An 18,899-nucleotide genomic window follows, 5' to 3' on the forward strand; every position below is an offset into this window, starting at 1 on the left:
CATTTTCCTCAGAGGTGCTTATTTCGCAACCATTAGGCGTACAGTCAAAGTCATAAAACACAAGCACGCGTGCTTAACATGCACACAAAAGCATTCTCTTTAACCTCTTCACATTAAAAAGGTAGGCACTTATTGCGCTCACCTCGTCTTGGTGGATTACAATTAGACAGGGATTCTCCTGCAGGGCAGAAATGTGTTGCTTTGTGATATAGGGATCTATTTGACTCTAATGTAATTACTGTACAGAAGCTCTTGGTGCCCTCGTCAGCCATAGATTAACGCGGCTCTCGCCCACCGCCTGCTCACCTTTGGCTTTTTCTCCTTACCTCCAACCGTAGAAACATTCTTACAAATTTTCTTCCACTCAATATTGCTCCATCGCTTGCCAAGTTACCCTCTGATGGCAGGACTCTCAGCAACACCTCTCAGCCTGCAGGCCAAGTAAGCTGAGAGGCTGTCCGGGGTCATCTGCAAGTTGAGTGACTGGCTTAATGATGGAGGCAAAAGCCTAAGTTGAGGAACCAATGTAGAACAGCAGTCTGGTCCGTGCCACCTTGTTAGAGAACAGCATTGATGACACACTTCTCCAGCGGTTAAACATGTGTGACATGCTAAACCAAATGAATGAGTGAATGACTTTGATTGATAGGGTTTTTATTTAATTATCTTAAGACAAAAAGAAGGCAATGCACTCATTTGCGGTGAAACAAAGCCAATTGAAAAAACATAGGATGAAAAAGCCTTTTTCTAACGTACTGTGCTTGTAATGCACTTCACCAAAGAACACTGTTCAAGCCAAAATGATTTACATTACCTCAAAGTTATAAAATCCTTAAAATATTTTTGTACATCATGATATATATTTGAGTGAAAAGTACCATTTTTTTGTCATTATTAAAACTGTTTTGATAATGTCACTGCCAGACACACACTTTGAAATTATACATCTGGCTGGTTGAAGATTCAGCACATCTTCATCTCTCCCACTTCTTTTTTCTTTATCTGTCTTCTCTACCCATAACCCCCTCACCCTAACCCTGTCTTTGTAAAACATGTTCTGACATCAAAGAAGCAGAATTATTAATCCTACCAGAGGTATCTGTTCCCAGTGTAGGGATCAAGAACCAGGTCGTGATGGATCGAGGTGGGGGGATGAAGGCATGGGTGGGTGCGGGAGTAGATGAGAAAGAAAGGCAAAAAGACAGAAAATGGATGGGGGAAGTCAATTACAACATTAAGCAACTTCAGTGAGGAGCCCCAGTAGTTGACTAATCTCAAAGAATAAAACCGTTCTCAGACACAATGGCCTCACAGTTAGCATTATAGCACATACTGCTGCCACGTAACTGTGTTTTTACGCATTAGTTTGAACATAACAGTCTACGGAGGACACTGTAACACTATAGAAACAATACAAACCACGGTTATATGCGATAATGAGTCACAAAAACAGACGGCGAGTGGTGACACCTGTGCCTATGCAATCACACATAGCATTTAGCCAGAGAATAATCTCCCCCTGAAATGACTACACTATAGTTTGCCAGATTTTCCATATGTGGAGTCAAGGTGTAGGCGTTAATGAGCTGAGGAACACATGGAAGAATGTTGCTGTACGGCTCCATAAACTGCCCCTCTGAGTCTGTCAAAATGTACAATACTCTAGAGAGTGAATATACAAATATACAAGCAGCATCTATCCAGAAAACTAAAATTTATAAAAACGAACTGATGCAATTTTGTTTAAGCCAAATTGTTCTGTAGAGAATTGCAGCACAATTAGCCGATGCAATGTATAAAACTTAAACTTAAAACATTGTCTATGAAAGTCATACAGTATACAAAACAACTCCCCTCAGCCATCACCTAAACGTGGTAGAGGGGTTTGCACGTCCCAATGATCCGAGGAACTAAGTTGTTTGGGGCTTTAAGCCCCTGGTAGGTCACCTCTGGCAAACAGGTCCTAGATGGGGGACCAGACTAAGCATGGGTCCTCTTGAGGAAGCACAGTCTGGAAACTCAGAGGGGGGCTCTCCCATCTCTGAGTCTGAAGTCACAGAGGTGGTCGAAATTTCCTTGGTGGCATCCGCCCTCCTTTAGAGTTAGAGTGAGAAGCTCGTTCAATCGGGGGGGACTCAGTGTCGAGCAGTTGATCCTCTACGTTGAAAGGAGCCAGCTGAGGTGGTTTGTCCATTTGGTTAGGACGCTTCCTGGATGCCTCCCTGCTGAGGTGTTCTGGGCATGTGCCGCCGGTAGGAAGCCCTTGGGACAACCCAGGATACGCTGGAGACTATGTCGCTTGGTTGGACTTGAAACGCCTAGGGCTCCCTCTGGAGCAGTTGGACAATGTGGCCAGGGAGAAAGAAGTCTGGGCTTCCCTGCTAAGAGTGCTACCCCTCGGTCCAACCCGGGATGAGCGGAGGATAACGCATGGACGGGTGGATCGACAAAACAACTATCATTAATTATTCTCATTTGCACCCCATGAACATCGTGCAAGTTTTCTGCTTATATCTCAAAAAACATGTCCAGTTGGAATGCGGTTTGGCGTCTTGTACAATTTATACAGAAGGAATTAGCGCTTAGTGAAATTTTACTTCTGACCCAACCTATATACAACCTAATGAAACAACGACATTCAACTTTGGTTAGTCTTTGGATTTTTGCCATTGATTCCACAAAAATTGTGGACTGACCTCATGAGTTCATGCTTTGACAAGGCTGTAATGCATGGGAATACATCCCCTACCAAGAAATGTGACACAGCAGGAAATAGTTTTACAGATTTCTTCCTTCAGGGCCTTGAGGGGCAAATAACTGTCTCTTTAATTTAGGCTCACATGCTTTCAGCCCCCAGTGACTGGTCAACAGTTTGTAGAAGAGGACTTCTCTATATAATATTATTTTTTAATATAGGACCAAGTGTAAAAGAGTAGAGAGACATGCGTACTTGGGAGTATAAGGTATCATTATACAAAGGTGCACCCAATTGCTTGAGTTTGTGGGAGTCTAATGCTCCTAAGCTCTTTCTAGCCCTTTTTACTGGTTTTGGCATTTATTAGATTTTATGCGGTGCACTTAATCTTTATTGGGCTTTACACAACGAGTTAACCGCGACTGAATAGTAACCTAGGGAAACTGAGGATTGGCCTCTTGCTCTTCACAAATCAAATCACATTTTTGCTTTTTCATTTAAATAATATATTGTAAACATATGAAATGAACTGAAAAAGTCAAAACATATTTACAAGCAATGTACCACTACAATTACAAACATATCTAATTCCATTTTTTTTTTCATTCCGCTTTAACGCTCCTGCAAATTTTATATAATTTTGAAAGTACCACAAATTTTGGACGATATGCCAATAGTACTTTGTTCTCTCTAGTCAGGCATAGTTGCAGTTTTTTCACCAACCAAGTATGGAATCTCCAGGCAAAGAAAGGAAGACAGAAGAAAAGTATAACAATATTAATTTTGAATTTGAACTGCTAGATTACTTGTCACCAGGGGCTCTACTAGTAAACATAATCATGTGAGTTTCTGTTGTGTTGGGACAGTATTCTAACAATCTGAGTGTGTCAGGGTAAAAAAAAAAAAAAAAAACGAAAAATTTGAAAATATGTTGTTGATGCTCTTATTTCCAATCATGCATTCTCAGTCTGTGTTGAACACTTGATGCTTCTGTAACCAGACAGTTTCAATAGAAAAGCATAATTTTTTTTTAATAATAATAATAGAAAAATAATATAAAAAACCCCTCCAGGTAACATCTAACTCTGTGAATATCTGATTGGTCAAGAGTGATTCATTAAAAAAAAGAATCTATTGCCTGATCGAAGTAATTGTGTGAATCTCTGCGTGAATCATCCCATTCTCAGTTATGATCGATCGGCAACCAGCATCAGACAAGGAAGGGACTTTACTAGATGCATTGCTATCCTATCGTATGGGTGTTTTAATCAGTGAGTCAAGTTTTTAACGTCTGTCATTTCTTGTTCATGAACAAGTCAGTGAGTGGCCAGCTATTCTCAAAGATCTCTTTGCGTCTCTTAAAGAAATCAGTGAGTACTGCCTTTGACCAGCTCAGTGGTGAAGGTCAGTTAAGTGTTTCGCCAAGGAAGAAACGATAATGATACCAAGCAATGCATTCATCTTGCGGCGATCCAGATTATACAAAATGCAAACCATGTTAATTGAAGCACATATTTGGATAAATATTTATTTCAAATTCTAATTCATAATCAATGTACATATGCACCAATACATACTGTCACCCACGAACACATATCACAGCTGCAATTATTTTGTTAATAATACGAAACATAATTCACTAATAACAATATCAATGAGTAAAAAATGTGGGACTGTCACTGGACGCATTAATGAGAGAGAGCAAAGTGAAGGAAAAACCAACATTGAGGATGAGATGCAGGCGGAAGCCTGTAAAGCCTGCTGACCGAGGTCAACGCTCTCAGATACACATCACTAAGAGGAGCTATAAAAGTTCAAGAGGAGGTGTCTTTGTCAGCCCAGAGAAAATAAACCCGAGCTTTACTATACAAGGACATCAGCATCGAACACACAGCGACCGGGGCTGCGTAACAACAACAAGCAACAAGGACAAAATCTACATCAATCATTCAAGGGCATATGCAGTACATCTTCCATGGAGCAACACAAGTTCTCCATTAATGTTTGCATCCGCACACATTTCCAAGCACATGCTCACATAATCACTTCCACTTTTTCAGCCTCTCTCAGCGCTGACCGGAGAAAGGATGTTTGTAGTGGAATTTCACGCCATGACGTATCCAGATCCAACAACTTGTTCCAGAAAGCTGAACAATAATGAGAGGTTAACAAGAAATGACTTTTCTTGGCTCTCTGCGGGAATTGGTCAAATCGTTTCACACAATACACACCTTTAGCAACAAGTCCAAATATTTTACATAGGCACAGTTAAGCACATGACCACATCATGGGAAGAAACCTCAGGGATTGCTCACAGTCTCTAGTGCGGCCAGCATAAATAAGCAACAACACGGGCTGTTCATCACGGCTTATTGGTGTATGTACATGCCGATGGTTTGCTGCAACATGATTGGTTAGTGCATTCATCAATCTGATAGTGATCAGTCCCATATAGGGGAGATAAATCATTAGCTCTGCAGGGGCAAATGCGTGGCACGCCAGATAGTGATTATTGATGGGTTAATCCCAGCACCATGCCGTTGCATTCAGGCAATGGCCTTAGGGTCTATCATGCAAAATGTTATTATCGCCTTTGTATTAAAGACTTTTTAGCATACTAATATTTTAGCAGGCGAAAAATTAGCTCCAGTGTGCAGTCTAAACACATTCATTATATTGCAGCTGTGACCTGACAAAGTGTTCGATCGTGCAGGCTTTAAAGAGATTTCAACATCATAACACATTTGCCTTATTATACTTTGACAGTGTTGCATCCACAATCCTATCACAGTCCCCAGTGTTTTTTTTCCATTGAATCGCTTCTGTGTGTAGCCACCCATTCACCTCGCTCTCCCCCTCTCGTTGTCGAAGTGATGTTTTGCAGAAGTGCTTCTAAAAGCCCCAGAGGGTAAATAGTGCTTGAAAAGTAAACAGAAATGAGCTGACCTTGCCAGAGTTTTTGGCTCATGACAGGAGAACTGCTTTAAGACTTCAAGCAGCAAGGGTCACATCTATAAACACATTCATTCCAATGCCAGCAATTCACAGACAAAGAGAGAAAGCAAACAACTTCCTGGCAGAGGAAACTAATGAAAACCCTGCAGAGAATGGTAAAGAATAAAAATGAACCAGGACAGTGGGAAACGTTACAGAGGGTGGTCTTTTCTTGCCAAGTAGTGTAATGACAGGAAAAAGTCTGAAGATGAAGCAAGACTTTATGTAAAATCCAGTGCACAACTACACATGACTAAAATTAAAACTGGATAAAGTACTGGGCAATCGATCTATCTATCTACTTACCTACCTACCTACCTACCTACCTACCTACCCTACCTGCCTACCTACCTACCTACCTACCCTACCTGCCTACCTACCTACCTACCTACCTACCTACCTACCTACCTACCTCTCTACCTATCTATCTATCGACTCACCACTCCAGCGAGACTTGGATGTCACAGACTGAACAAGCCAACAGCACCACATCATCCACAAATAACAGAGATGTAATGCTGAGACTCCACAACTGGACCCCCTCAACGCTTCGGCTGATTCTGTCCATAAAGTCAATGAACAAAATCGGTGACAAAGGTCAGCCTCGACTTACTGCCGGAGATGCAGACCAAAATCGGTCATTGATGGTACAGGGACCGAACAGCCCTTATCAAGGGATTTGGTAACTCCCCGAGAGACATGGTCGAGTGCCTTCTCCAAGTCCACAAAATACATGTAAACTGGATGGGCGAACTCCCATGCATTCTCGAAGATCCTGCCATGGAACGGTGGATCAGCTCAAGGTCCAATGTTCCACAGCTAGGACGAAAACCACACTGCTCCTCCTGAATCCAAGGTTTGACCTGACAGACCTTCCGTTCCTGCACCCCTGAATAGACTTTACCGGGAAGGCTGAGAAATGTGATCCCTCTATTGTTGGAACACACCCTCTGGTCCTCCTCCTTGAAAAGGGGGACCGAAACCCCAGTCTGCCAACCCAGAGGTGCTGTCCCCGATGTCCACGTGATGTTGCACGGGCGTGTCAGTCAGGACAGCCCTACAACATCCAGAGCATGTAGGAACTCCGGGCGGCTCTTATTCACCCCCGGGGCCTTGCCACCGTGGAGTTTTTTGACCGCCTCATATCTTTAGCCTCAGAGCTAGGAGAGCCCACTTCAGAGGTTCCTCAGAAGAAGAGGTGTCGGTGGAATTGAGGAGGTCTTCAAAGTATTCTGCCCACCAGTTCACGGCGTCAGTTCACGCTGCCCCGAGTTGAGGTCAGCGGAGCCCAATCTCCACTGTACACAGTCAATGGTGCATTGGTTTCCCCTCCTGAGACGCTGGATGGAGGACCAGAATTTCCTTGAAGCCGCCTGGAAGTTAATGTTCATAGCCTCACCGAACTCCTCCCACACCCGAGCTTTTGCCTAGGTGCGCGGCTTCAGCGGGCACCGCTTGGCCAGTCGGTACCCGTCAGCTGCCTCTGGAGTCCCACAGGCCAAAAAGGCCTGTTAAACATGTTGTGGTTCCTCTGCAAAATCAGTAATCAAAACCTCCTTTGCAGAGAATAAGCTACACTTCTGACAAGAATCATTTGTATGAAAGGATTACGAGGAGTAATTTAAAAGGAAAAGAAGGAGAAGCCATGCTAATTGCTAAGCTAACCGCACGTTATTGTCAAAGACCGAAATTAATTTGTCCTTTGGTGATTTAGTAGAGTTCACAGATGTCTCGCTGGAACTGCATTATTGCAGGGCATATCCAAATTTGAACAGCAAAAGAGCAGACAATTTAATAAGTGCCTGACTGGAGAGAAATTACATAAACTAATGCTACACACAGAGCTAAACGGGGAAATGATTGTAACACAGCTCTGTTTGTGTCAGCAGAGGAGTGACCCTTTAAGAAAAAAGTACAGTATAATTAAGTTGACGATGAGCAATTCAGGATGTAGTATGTTTAATGTATTACTAATGTGATTTATTTTCACAATGCAGTCCTGATTTTGCACATTACTATTCTCAAGGAATGCGTCATATATATGCAGTATTTTTTTTAAACAGTGATTAAAGAAAAGTGAAAATATATTATGGTATATCATTGCTGAGATATAAACTAGCCTATATCGTGAGTGCAGATTTTTTCCATATCATTCAGGATTAGCCGTGGAGTCTGTGTTTGGTTTACCACAATGGTTATACTGTGGCTCTGAGAAGCCAGGGTAACGCAATAAATCTAATTTATTGAAAAAAAACAAAACAAAAAAAAACGTTTTGAACACAAGATTTTATAGCCATTCCTATTTCTAACAATTGCAAAGCAGGTAAAAGGTAATATGTAGGTAACTGAAAAATCGAAGCCACAAAATTGAAATTGCCTATATGATTAAAAAGTCTGTCATTATTTTATTACAAACTTGTAAGTTTTTTTATTTTTTAAATACATTTCTAAGTTGTTCATAAAATAAATCTTCACTTGTAAGATGGGCTCACCGCACACTGAGTAATGTGCAAAACCAATTTGGTTCCACATGACAATGTTGAAATCTATAACAAAAAGACACAGGGACATATTGTATATACCACAACAACACCTTTTATGACCCCAGTCCAGCTGGTTGGTTATCCACTGCTAAGGTGCAGTGAGGGGAAAATGACCGAGTGTTTGGGTTAGGTTTTTGGAAATCCGATTATAATCCTGCTGCAACTGTTCCAGATCATTGTCTTGGCGGACCAAATTCTTGCCATACCAAAAATGCATCTGTCATTCGTATAATCAATCAGAAGCTGGCCATCATTCCTCATTTCTAGTTGTTCACAACACAGCGCTGAAACCCACTTAAAATCAGCCTTTATTCAAAAGTGAGTCAGCCAATTTGGAATCATGATGAAAAGTGGCCCAATTCACAAAGTTTCTATGCAGCCTCAGTGAGACAAAGTCATCATGATACACATAAAAATAAACAACTCGAACGACTGCAAAGCTCATTCAAAAATCTTTTGGTGTTGTTGACAAACTCTGTTTAGACTGTCAGAGGCAATGTAAATTGACACTGGGGCGACCTTTTTTGTGTGGAAATGTGGAAATAGGATAGCACAACAACGAAAATGAACTAAAATTGCAGGCATATACTTGACCAAATCGCATGCAGTAACGATGAACGCATCTTTAAACAATACTTTTTAATATTTTTGGTGAAGATAATTGAGGCAAAAGCAACACTGTGATGAGTTGAATGATTCTGTTCCAGACAACTGGAACCAGGCCACATCCCGAAACATAAAGCAGTGAGGAATGTTCTCAGACCTTGCATAAACATATACAAGCTTCCTTCCTGGTGGTCTTGAGTACACTCTTCAAGGAGACAACCAAGGAGCAAAGTTTTTTGGTTGCGGTCTAAACATGACCAAGCGGGGAGCAAGTGGGACCTCGAACCTCAGCCCGATCAAGACGTTGTCCTCTAAACTTCTTGCGAGCTCTTTCCCTCTCCCCTCGCTCATATAAAAAAGCTGATGGGTTCAGCCGGGGATGGCAACGGCTCCTGCGGCTGTGTTTATTCAGCTTTAAGAGAAGGCAGTTTAGCAGGTGCATGCCGCTGTAAGTACAACCGCAATCCACCGCTAAGAGGATTAAAAGCTAGGATGATATCTTTCTAGTAAATAACGTTTCACTGGAAAGAAAATACAGCAATAATGGAGCTCTTCTCATTCCGTCAGCTTCATCCTCTTTGCATTGGAAGACAAAAAGTAAGTGAGAAGGAGGGAGAGAATGAGTTTATATGAACTGGGGGGAAAAAAAAAAAACAGGTGTTAAGCTTCTCCAAACTAGCCTGAGTAATGGGGTTCTGTTTGGAGGGTGTGGAGCTGGCGGATAAACACCATGCTGGTCGATATATTTGCCTCCTCCCACTCTATAATCCCAACAGCGTTACCAACAGTTTGCATTATAAGCATCGGAAGCATCTCAAACGTATGCTAACTTCTCACATGGAACTCCATTCAGGGACAGGCTAAGCTTCTGTGCGCTATCGCGTTCCAAACTGGCAGGGATACTCATAGCTAAGTGGAGATGAATCATTGAGGGCTTCATTTCCATCAGTTGAATGGGTCCAGAAATCACAGTAGTGGGACGCCAAGGCAAGAAAATTCGATATATTTATTCCCTATCCCCCACTTGATGTTGAGTAGTTGCTCTGTAACATCAAGACTCTGTTAGACTTATTGGGGGAATTATCAGCTTCGAGCAAGTGAAAGCAGACCACATTTTTAAATCCATGTTTAACTGTCTTTTACGTCTAACTTGCATTATTTGACTGAGGTAGTCTATATGTATGATCTTTTTTGTAACTATACTGTCTAAATAAAATCTGCCTAGACTGAGATGTGTTTTTGTTTTCCTATTTTTTTGTATGTATCTGATACAGCAATTCCAATGTGAGTGTCTATGAGATTCCCCTTCCTCATTGTGTTCCCTAGCCCACTCATAAAGAACTGGATGTTTAAACTGTTAAATCAGCGGTTCTGGGGTCTGTGGCCTGTCTGCAGGGGGTCAGTGAAATAATTTGGGTGTTTTGATTTGGTTTATTTTTAAACAGTTACAGATTTCTGCCTTGTTTGGCTCAGCCTCTTGTTTTTTTGGTGACACGTCTGGCCGCTACTGATTACTGCATTTTATGATGGGGAGGGATGGTGTGGCTTCAGTTGGGAGCAGAAATGTAATAATTTTGAAATGTATTAAAAGTGTTTTGTGTCTACAATTACTTGCTAAGATAGCAAATCTAAAGCGGCATTTTATTTCATAATGCTGTTTTTACACTAAATATTTGGCAGCAAACTTTTGAGGGGGGATATTGAAATAAGGTGTGCAATTTGTAATTTTTATTTTCTAAACTTCAGTATAGCTGAAAAGTAACTAATATACTTGTCAACTTGAATATGTTGCTGAATAAAACGAGCACTTACATGATTTTTTTGTTTTGTTTCTTCAAACATTTGCAATGGAGGTCCTTGGAAAATCTGCTTCCTAAAAGGGGTCCCTGACTCCAAAATGTTTGAGATCATTGGTAACTTGGCAAGACAATAGATTCTCTCACAAGCACACCCCTTTGCTAATTCTCAAACAGCAGTAAGCTAATCCTCTGAGCTGTCAGTCTTGCCCTTATAAGTGAAGTTTGGAGGTAGCTCAATCACATACAAATAACTATAAGTTTGGGCTGATGTTGTTCTCATTGGAAATATCCTTAAAGTTAAAGGATATTTTGTTCAATGCAGAAAGCAAAAACTGGAATATGATTCAACAACCAATCTTTTGTGTAACACTACTTTATAGCTAAAATTTAACTCAACTCAGAAGTGTTTTTTTTTCTTATGTATCTGATACACCAACCCTAATGTGAGTGACTTTGTGATTCCCCTTGCCCATCCTGCTCCCCAGCCCATTTTTTTTTTATTTTAGTTTTTTGCCGAGAACAGGTCTGACACTTTATTTTTTTTGCAGAAAAACATGTATTAATAAGTTTTTTTTTTTTTGTTTTATAGCAGATTTCTTTTATGATCCAAAAGAGGACACTTTAGGTCAGGGGTCACCAACTCCGGTCCTCGAGGGCACCTATCCAGCATTTTTTCAGTGTAACCCTCCTCCACTGCACCTGATGCAAATTATCATGATCATTTTGGTGCTCCTGCAGAGCTTCTTGATGAGCACATCCTATGAATCAGGTGCAGTGGAGGAGGGTTACACTGAAAAAATGCTGGATAGGTGCCCTCGAGGACCGGAGTTGGTGACCCCTGCTTTAGGTTGATTATTTTTAGTGGACCAACACAAATGAAGTTTGAAAGGGTCTAAAGTTTAATGAATCAGACACTGATAGCATGTTTTATTTATACTTTTAACAAACCAAAAATGCTTTGCACTGGTTAAGGGGTGCTTGGTTGAAAAGATATTTCACAGGGGGTACATAACTGAAAAAAGGTTGAAAACTACTGCCCTAGCCCACTCACTAAGTGCTGGATGTTTACACCTGCTAGACCTCAGTCAAAGCCTAGGGGTGGTTAGTGACCTGCCTCCTCTCTCCTCCCCACTCCTCCCTTTCCTAATGGGAACAATCAGGCTGTTAAGAAGGCATCAATGGCTCTCACAGCTGGAGGTGCATGAGTGTGTGCATGTGCACACCCGATGTTGTGATGAGCACCGCTCACAACACACTCCAAAACCTAAGTGGGTGGGTGGGGCATTGGACGGTTCTCCACCTCATATCACACAATGCAGCCATTTCTGTGGCCTGCTCAAGTGGAGCAAGAAGGAGGATAGTGTTGGCCTTCAGTGGGTATAAACCTCTAGATCAGTGACATGGCAGGACAATGGACTCTCTCACAAGCACACCCCTTCGCTAACTCTCAAACAGCAGTAAGCTAATCCCCTGAGCTGCCAGTCTTGCCCTTATGAGTGAAGTGTGAAGTTAGCTTAATTACATACAAACAGCTACGACTTTTGGCTGATGTCGTTCTTATTGGAAAGGACCTTAACTTTAAAGGGTATTTTCGAAAACGCAGAGAGTTATGTACCTACTGGTTTATGATTCTAATAGTAGGTGTCGATTATGACAAGAGTTTTTAAAGACCTGTAGAGGGCAATGTTTTGTAATTTTCACACACTACAGAATAATACTATAACAACGCCAAGTTTTAATGATTTAAATTAAGTACACGTAACGAGGCTTCAAAATGGCTTTGTCCCTTGACTGACATCTCATTTTAATTATATGATATATCAAGGTATGCTAGGCCCCATTTTAGCACCCCCCCAAAAAAATCATAGTAATTAATACAAAAACAAAACAAAACTGAACAATTATATTAGCACAATTTAATATTACATATTCTCCAGTCTTTTCAGCAATTATCTTCAAATGTGTTAAACTTAGATTTCACCTTACAGACACTTTAAAGCGCAATTTTGGTTGATGCCTCGCATTTTCACCAAGATGCTAACTTAAATTAGACATCACTAAAAGCGTAATGTAAAACATTAAATGACCACCTTGCCAGCAAATGGCACATTTTTTTTTCTCTCTTTCATAATCAACAGTGTTATGCATACAATAAGTCAAACACAAAACAGTCACAATTCTCGAGATACTTCAGTGGTTAAATCCTGCATGTGCAGTTCATAATGGTTTTTTTTAAGATGGTGTCTGTTTTAGTTTAGTTTGTTTTTATTGCAAAAAATCTTAATTACTTTTGATTTATTTGTTTTAGTATTGATTTGTTTTCATTCAACCATATTTTTATGAATTTCTGTTTGGGGTGAAATGATAACTGGAAAGCGACCTAGCGTCACATTTTTTTGTTCACAAGACCTGTTCCCAACTCAAATGAACGAATCACTACTGTACATTGATTATAGCAGTAGTGATCTTTTTCTGCATGCCTATTTGAATTTTTGAAATGAAATATTTATATTAAATATTTATAAATATCATCTTTATAATCTGCTCCTTTGGGAGTGCTTATTTCAGATTAGCCTTGTGAAATGGAACTACAAAGTGTGCCCTTTTCTTCCCCTTTGCTGCAACCTCTTAGCCCTCCTCCCACCATCGCCTTTAGCTTCCAAGCTGACACTACGCAGCTCTTTCATCCCAAAGGTTTCAAAGGTTCTCCTCTCCTTGAATACAAAACACTGCCGCCTCCTGAACTTTTGATGGTGGCTGAAAAGCAAAAGAAAGTCAGAAATGCCTCTCTATAAAGACATCACAGGCAAGGTTCAGGTGTAGTTCACCTGATATCTATCCATATTCAATAAGGTAGTGGTGAGCCACGAATCCCACTAGATAGCTGCTTATATATTGGTGCTGAGGAAAGACCTTTTGAATAGGAAAAGGTCCATGGGCACCCAGAACAGTGAAACGACTGTGGATGAGAGAACCAACAGCAAAACAAACAGCTGTAAAGTTGCCTTCAACAACATTGCTTGTCTCCTTTTGTTGTTAATGTGACCATCCAAGAGATTGTGGGATGTACTTACCGTCCATTTGTCAGTAAAAACAAGAGCTCCAAGGGAAAGATAGTGTTCGAGTGTCTGAGGATAAGCCATTGATTACAGTGTACTTTTATCAGTCCTAATGACAGTCTTGCACTGCCAAAGAAGGACAGCGTATTGTCTTCAAGATAGAAAACATACAGTTTAGAGGGTCCATATGCCACACTAATTGTTTATTGACTGTTCACAGCAAGAAGGAAGATAATTAGCGTCATTAAGTAGTGTAACTAAGCAGACACAAGTTGTCAATTCCAGATCCCACCAGGCTCATTCACTCGATTGTAACAAGCTGTGTCGGATAACCGGCGCTTTTTCCATGGGAAAACAGCTGGAGAAGTACGGAAGTACTTCTTTTCTGTTTTTATTTTTGCTCCGCCTGATTCATTCTTCCTCCTCTCCATTCCTCTGTTTATTTTTCCAAATACAGATTCTTTTAAAAATAATTGTGTCCTCTGTCCTTTGAATGTTGAGACAAAGAAAAACATTTTTGTACAGAGAGGTTCTTGGTAAACACAGAAGGAAAACGGTTAGAGCCAGCATGAGCACAAGCAAAGGGAAACGGTTACGGAAGGTTAAATAATACTACTTGAGTGTTAACACTTTAAAGAGATTTACTCATACCTCGAGGCAGCTATGGATCCAGGCAATAAAACAGACACACTTTCAACTTTAAGTGTCCCCACTTGGACCCTCTCTGGCATTTATGTAACAATATGCATGCATTCTTGCCAATGAGGTTCCTTTCAAATAGAAAGCAACAGTATTTTGAGTACCATGATTCTGGGATGACAATCTCTGTTCAGCTTTATATGATCTCTGGAATCCCACAATAGTCTGCTCTGATGTCTTGATATCATCGAGTTATTTGAAGTTCAAAGAAAGAAGTGCAAGTGCAACACTCATAACTCTTGTTTATAATGAAATATTTGGGAATACCTACAAATTCAATTCAAACACATTGAAAGGATCATGGTCATGTTTCCACTTTCTACAGTTAAATATAGGAATTTAAATCACATTTGGCACATTTCTAATTTAATTTCTTACGAATAATAAGCTTTATGGTGTTGATATTTCTAATTAGAAAGAGAAAAGTCCTTATTACTGAAGCTTCACTTATCACCGTGTGGCTGACATGCCCCCTTCATGATGTCATTCAATGCCGGGTGGCCACAAACTATCACTCGATCATCTTGACCACTTATCCTAACGAGGCATGCGTGGCTGTGTGATCCACAAAACACATTTTTGCCACCTGGAAGCTGAGCATCTTGCTCTTTTATTACAATTTCGTGGACTGAACTTCATGAACATACTGAGTAAAAAAAAAAAAAGTAAAAACGAAATAAGCATTAACCATTGCTAAACAAACTCATTGAACCACAAATAAACTGTGTGGAAGGAACGTGCATCGATGCTAACATTAGCTATTGAGATGCTAAACAAGCATGGTCGCCATCCTTTCATATGCTAACTAGATCGTTGGCAGGAGTATGAAGCAAATAAAAGGTGTTCGGATCTAGGAAGGGTCAACAGCAGGTTGCAAAAACGATGTTCAACACTTAAAAAAACAGACTTACAACCATTGCTTTCGAAGGAGTAAGATGTAACACAAGACAAACACCATGTCCAGCTGGAGGTAGGTTGGCTGCGGCATGTTCATCTGAATGAGCAAGGCCTATATGCGGCTTTTATACACAACAACTTGCTGACTGCATCTCCGAAATAAAGCTGACAACGGATGTTGACAACATAAACTAATATGCGAGTTTGTAAACTCAACAATGCCATACCTAGCATGAAATAGCACACATGAATTATAACGTTTAAAAAAAAAATACTTAAAAAATATTTCTGTGGTTGGAACAATAAGTGATTACATTTTTCGGGGATGAAAAATAAAATAACTAAATCGCCATGTAAATTCTTCCATTTTTACCTCTGCATTTTGATTATAAATGTATTTTTTACAATAAAAATTTCATCACCCCACTTGAAATTCTGCTATGCTATATAATATATATGTTCCAATTTTGAAGCAATTTATACGTGGACAAGGCACAAAAAATGTGAGTTTTTGTAAAAATAAATTGTGATTTTATGAGACGAATCCAGAAATTGTTTTTGAATCAACCAAACAATAAATTTTGGGTCTTTGGTTGCAAATTGATGAAAAAAAAAAGTATAATATTTAATTGAATCATAATAATGTTCTTTTAAACTTAATTTGTCTCGGCATTGATATAAAAAGTCTTTTATGTAATCAAGAGGTATTTTTAAAAAAAATGTAAAACAGCTGTTTAGTCATTTTTGGTATGAACACAGTTGTGAAAACACTGGTTTGTATTTTTTCATAACGTTTGACTGACTGCATAATTCCATCAATATTCCTCCAATGATTGACATTAATGACTTAAGTATTCTAAAATTCAGGAAATCTTTAAGTAATAATAATAATACAAAATTAATCTTGCAACATACCTGTATATTATAACATTTAATATTTGTTTTTGTAATGAAGGACTCATTTTGGAAGATCACTCTAAATAGCATAACAAAACTACCCTTCCCTAAAACCATTAAAAAAAAAAAAACAGTTTTCAGCGGTGGAATTTGTATTAAGCAGGTGTCAAAGACGTGTTGAAAGGGTCTGAGGCAGACAAGCCTTTTGCTCTGAAGCACACAGGGTCCTGAGGGTCCGGAGCATGTGGGCAAAAACCATCACTTACTCCCAGATGTGATCGGGTCAGCGCAGCAGCTATGCTTAGTCTCCCCGGAGACATTCAAACACGCAGCTGCGGATACCATTAGGGCGCATACTGTAGTATGATCCCATAACCGGAGGCAATAGGCAAAAGGGTATTTTCAGGAACCACCTTGACTATGTTTATAGTGATGAATATGATTGATCATGATTATTTTTATTGGCCTTAAATATGTATTGGAAAAATGAATAAAATTCTAACTGTTCAACAGGTTCCAGTTCATACAAACACAGAGCAATCAATGGGCATCAATAGCTGCCAAGATAAAACTTATTTTACTTTCTACTTAGACATGACAGAGACTTTTAAGAAGATTGCTTCTTTCTCGGTCCAATCAAATCAAAGAGTTTGTCAGCGACTGTCAATGGAGGCAGGAGCTGCAAACCTGGAGCTCCTGTGTCAAATGTGCTTAATTGGGGTGCCACTCGGACATGGCGTGGGCCAAAGGGTTCCGCTAGGTAACATGAAACGCTACCATGAGAATTGGGTTACACGTTAACTCATACAATACACTTGTTGACTTTTATTTTCATTGTGTGAACATGGCAAGTGTGTGAACATGTTCAAAATATCCTTATGAAAAGTGTAGGAAAAAATAAACATTGAAACTGATGTCAAACGTTAGTCAGGCTTCTGCAAGCTTTGGCAACATTTTGGCAAACTTTGAATGAAACATGACTAAATCAAAAGTGGCAGTGGCTTCTCTAACGTTCACGTTTTTCTTTCAGTGGTAGAGAGGCTTTCGTAACACATCATTATAATACTGTTCAGTACACCAATGTTGGGCAATAAGACATATTATAAAGGGTTGGATACTTCCTAATTAAAAAAAAAAAACTATTTCAGATGATCTGCAGGCCTAAGGATCGTTTTAAGACTACTTTCATCAAATATATCACCATCGTTCTACTTCATATGAGAGCTTGAAGATAATGATAACTATCTGTTTTATATTACCACAATACTATCTAAAGTAGGTGCAGGTAACAGCATTTATTAATGAAAACATCACAATGAAAAAATGATTACAAATACGTAGAAAATGCCATGCTAAGCTAATTTGACACAAATTCTTACTAATCAAAAATATGACAGAATGCTTTAAATAGGTACTTTACCCCCAACGGGAAAAGGTTGGACATGGTCTGACTGTGATTGACAGCAGCAGTTACGTTGCAGTAATGTTTCAACTTCAATCCGGTAAGGGAGTGTGTACAAAGCAGAGACGCGATATGAGATTCGCCAAGTGACGCAGGCAGTCTCTGCTCATCTAGTGAGAGGACAAACAGCAAAATTGTGTTTGAAGCCATGTTAAAACTAAGGCTGCTGCCACACTGACAGTTTCAGACAAACATGCAATAAAACGGTGGTGCTCAATGTTTCGAATGCGGTCCACTGCCAACGTGGTGTTGGTTGTCATTACAATACAACCCCCCCCCCCTCCCAAAAAAAAAAAAAAGTGCACAGCCATAGTAGACATCTTCAAAAAATAAAAGTGGAATTGGGATTGCATACCCCTTTAAGCAGATTTGGGTTTCAATGAAACAGCTGGAAAATGTTTATGTTTACTGAAAGTGCGCCTCCGTGGAGTTTCACCCCCTTTCTAATTCTTTAATTATGCTGCTCATTTAAAAGTTGCCCTTTTCATCCATTATGGATCAATACCATATTTGATTTTGTTTGTTCTGTGCCAAGTGTCAATGTGCACAAGTCAAAGGGAAGCAGTCCTTTGTTTCATCCTGTTAATAAACACTAAAGCATTGAATATTTTATCTTCTGCAACCCAGACCCTCAGAGATGTCTTTGTGTTTAACACCCGGTGTCTGAGAACCTCAGAACACTTTCTCTCTCCGGTTCTGCTGCTCCCCTTATACCCCCTCCAATCTTTTGGGTTTGTTTGCAACTCAAATGTCTGTGCAAGGCTGTGTTGTGTAACTTATTTAACAAGGGTTCATTCTCTTGGAAGCAGTTTTACCCGCAGGACCGACCCAAGCTTTGACTTGACTTTGTGGATTAATAAATTAACCATTCTGTCACAATTTGAAGTAACATTTTAATTATTAACAAAAGCCAATGCATAATTTCATTTCTCATGTTTCAAGAAAAGGGCTACGACTTTTTTGTTTGCTGATTCTCTTTGGCTGATTAAAGCTGTAAATCTCTTTGGAAGCCATGCAATGGTCATCACTGACTCAACAGTTTGTGTTGTACAAATACATGAGAAAAGTCAGCTATGGTTTAGCCAGATTTTTTTGTTGTTGATGTTTTTTTTGAAGCAGCTAGGGGTAAAATACCACAATCTTGTGGCATATCAGTGGCAGTACTGTAATTTAACAGCTATAACCAGAGGTGCACGTACTTTCTTTTGTGGGTCACTCACATAAGAACTAGGACATTGTGTTTGGTAC

General features: G+C 39.9%; 1 long non-coding RNA gene across 1 annotated transcript in view; it reads right to left on the reverse strand.

Annotated features, from left to right (window-relative positions):
• Positions 1-15,388, reverse strand: part of LOC148429444 (uncharacterized) — a 111,773-nt gene extending 96,385 nt beyond the window's left edge. Inside the window, exon 1 of the long non-coding RNA XR_015866849.1 lies at positions 15,307-15,388. This is a non-coding gene — a long non-coding RNA (uncharacterized LOC148429444). The remainder of the gene's footprint in view (positions 1-15,306) is intronic.
• Positions 15,389-18,899: the final 3,511 nt, after the last annotated feature.

The sequence above is a fragment of the Hippichthys cyanospilos genome, chromosome 1, assembly GCF_059441005.1.
Source record: "Hippichthys cyanospilos isolate Australia breed blue-spotted pipefish chromosome 1, RoL_Hcya_1.0, whole genome shotgun sequence".
NCBI classification, from domain to species: domain Eukaryota; kingdom Metazoa; phylum Chordata; class Actinopteri; order Syngnathiformes; family Syngnathidae; genus Hippichthys; species Hippichthys cyanospilos.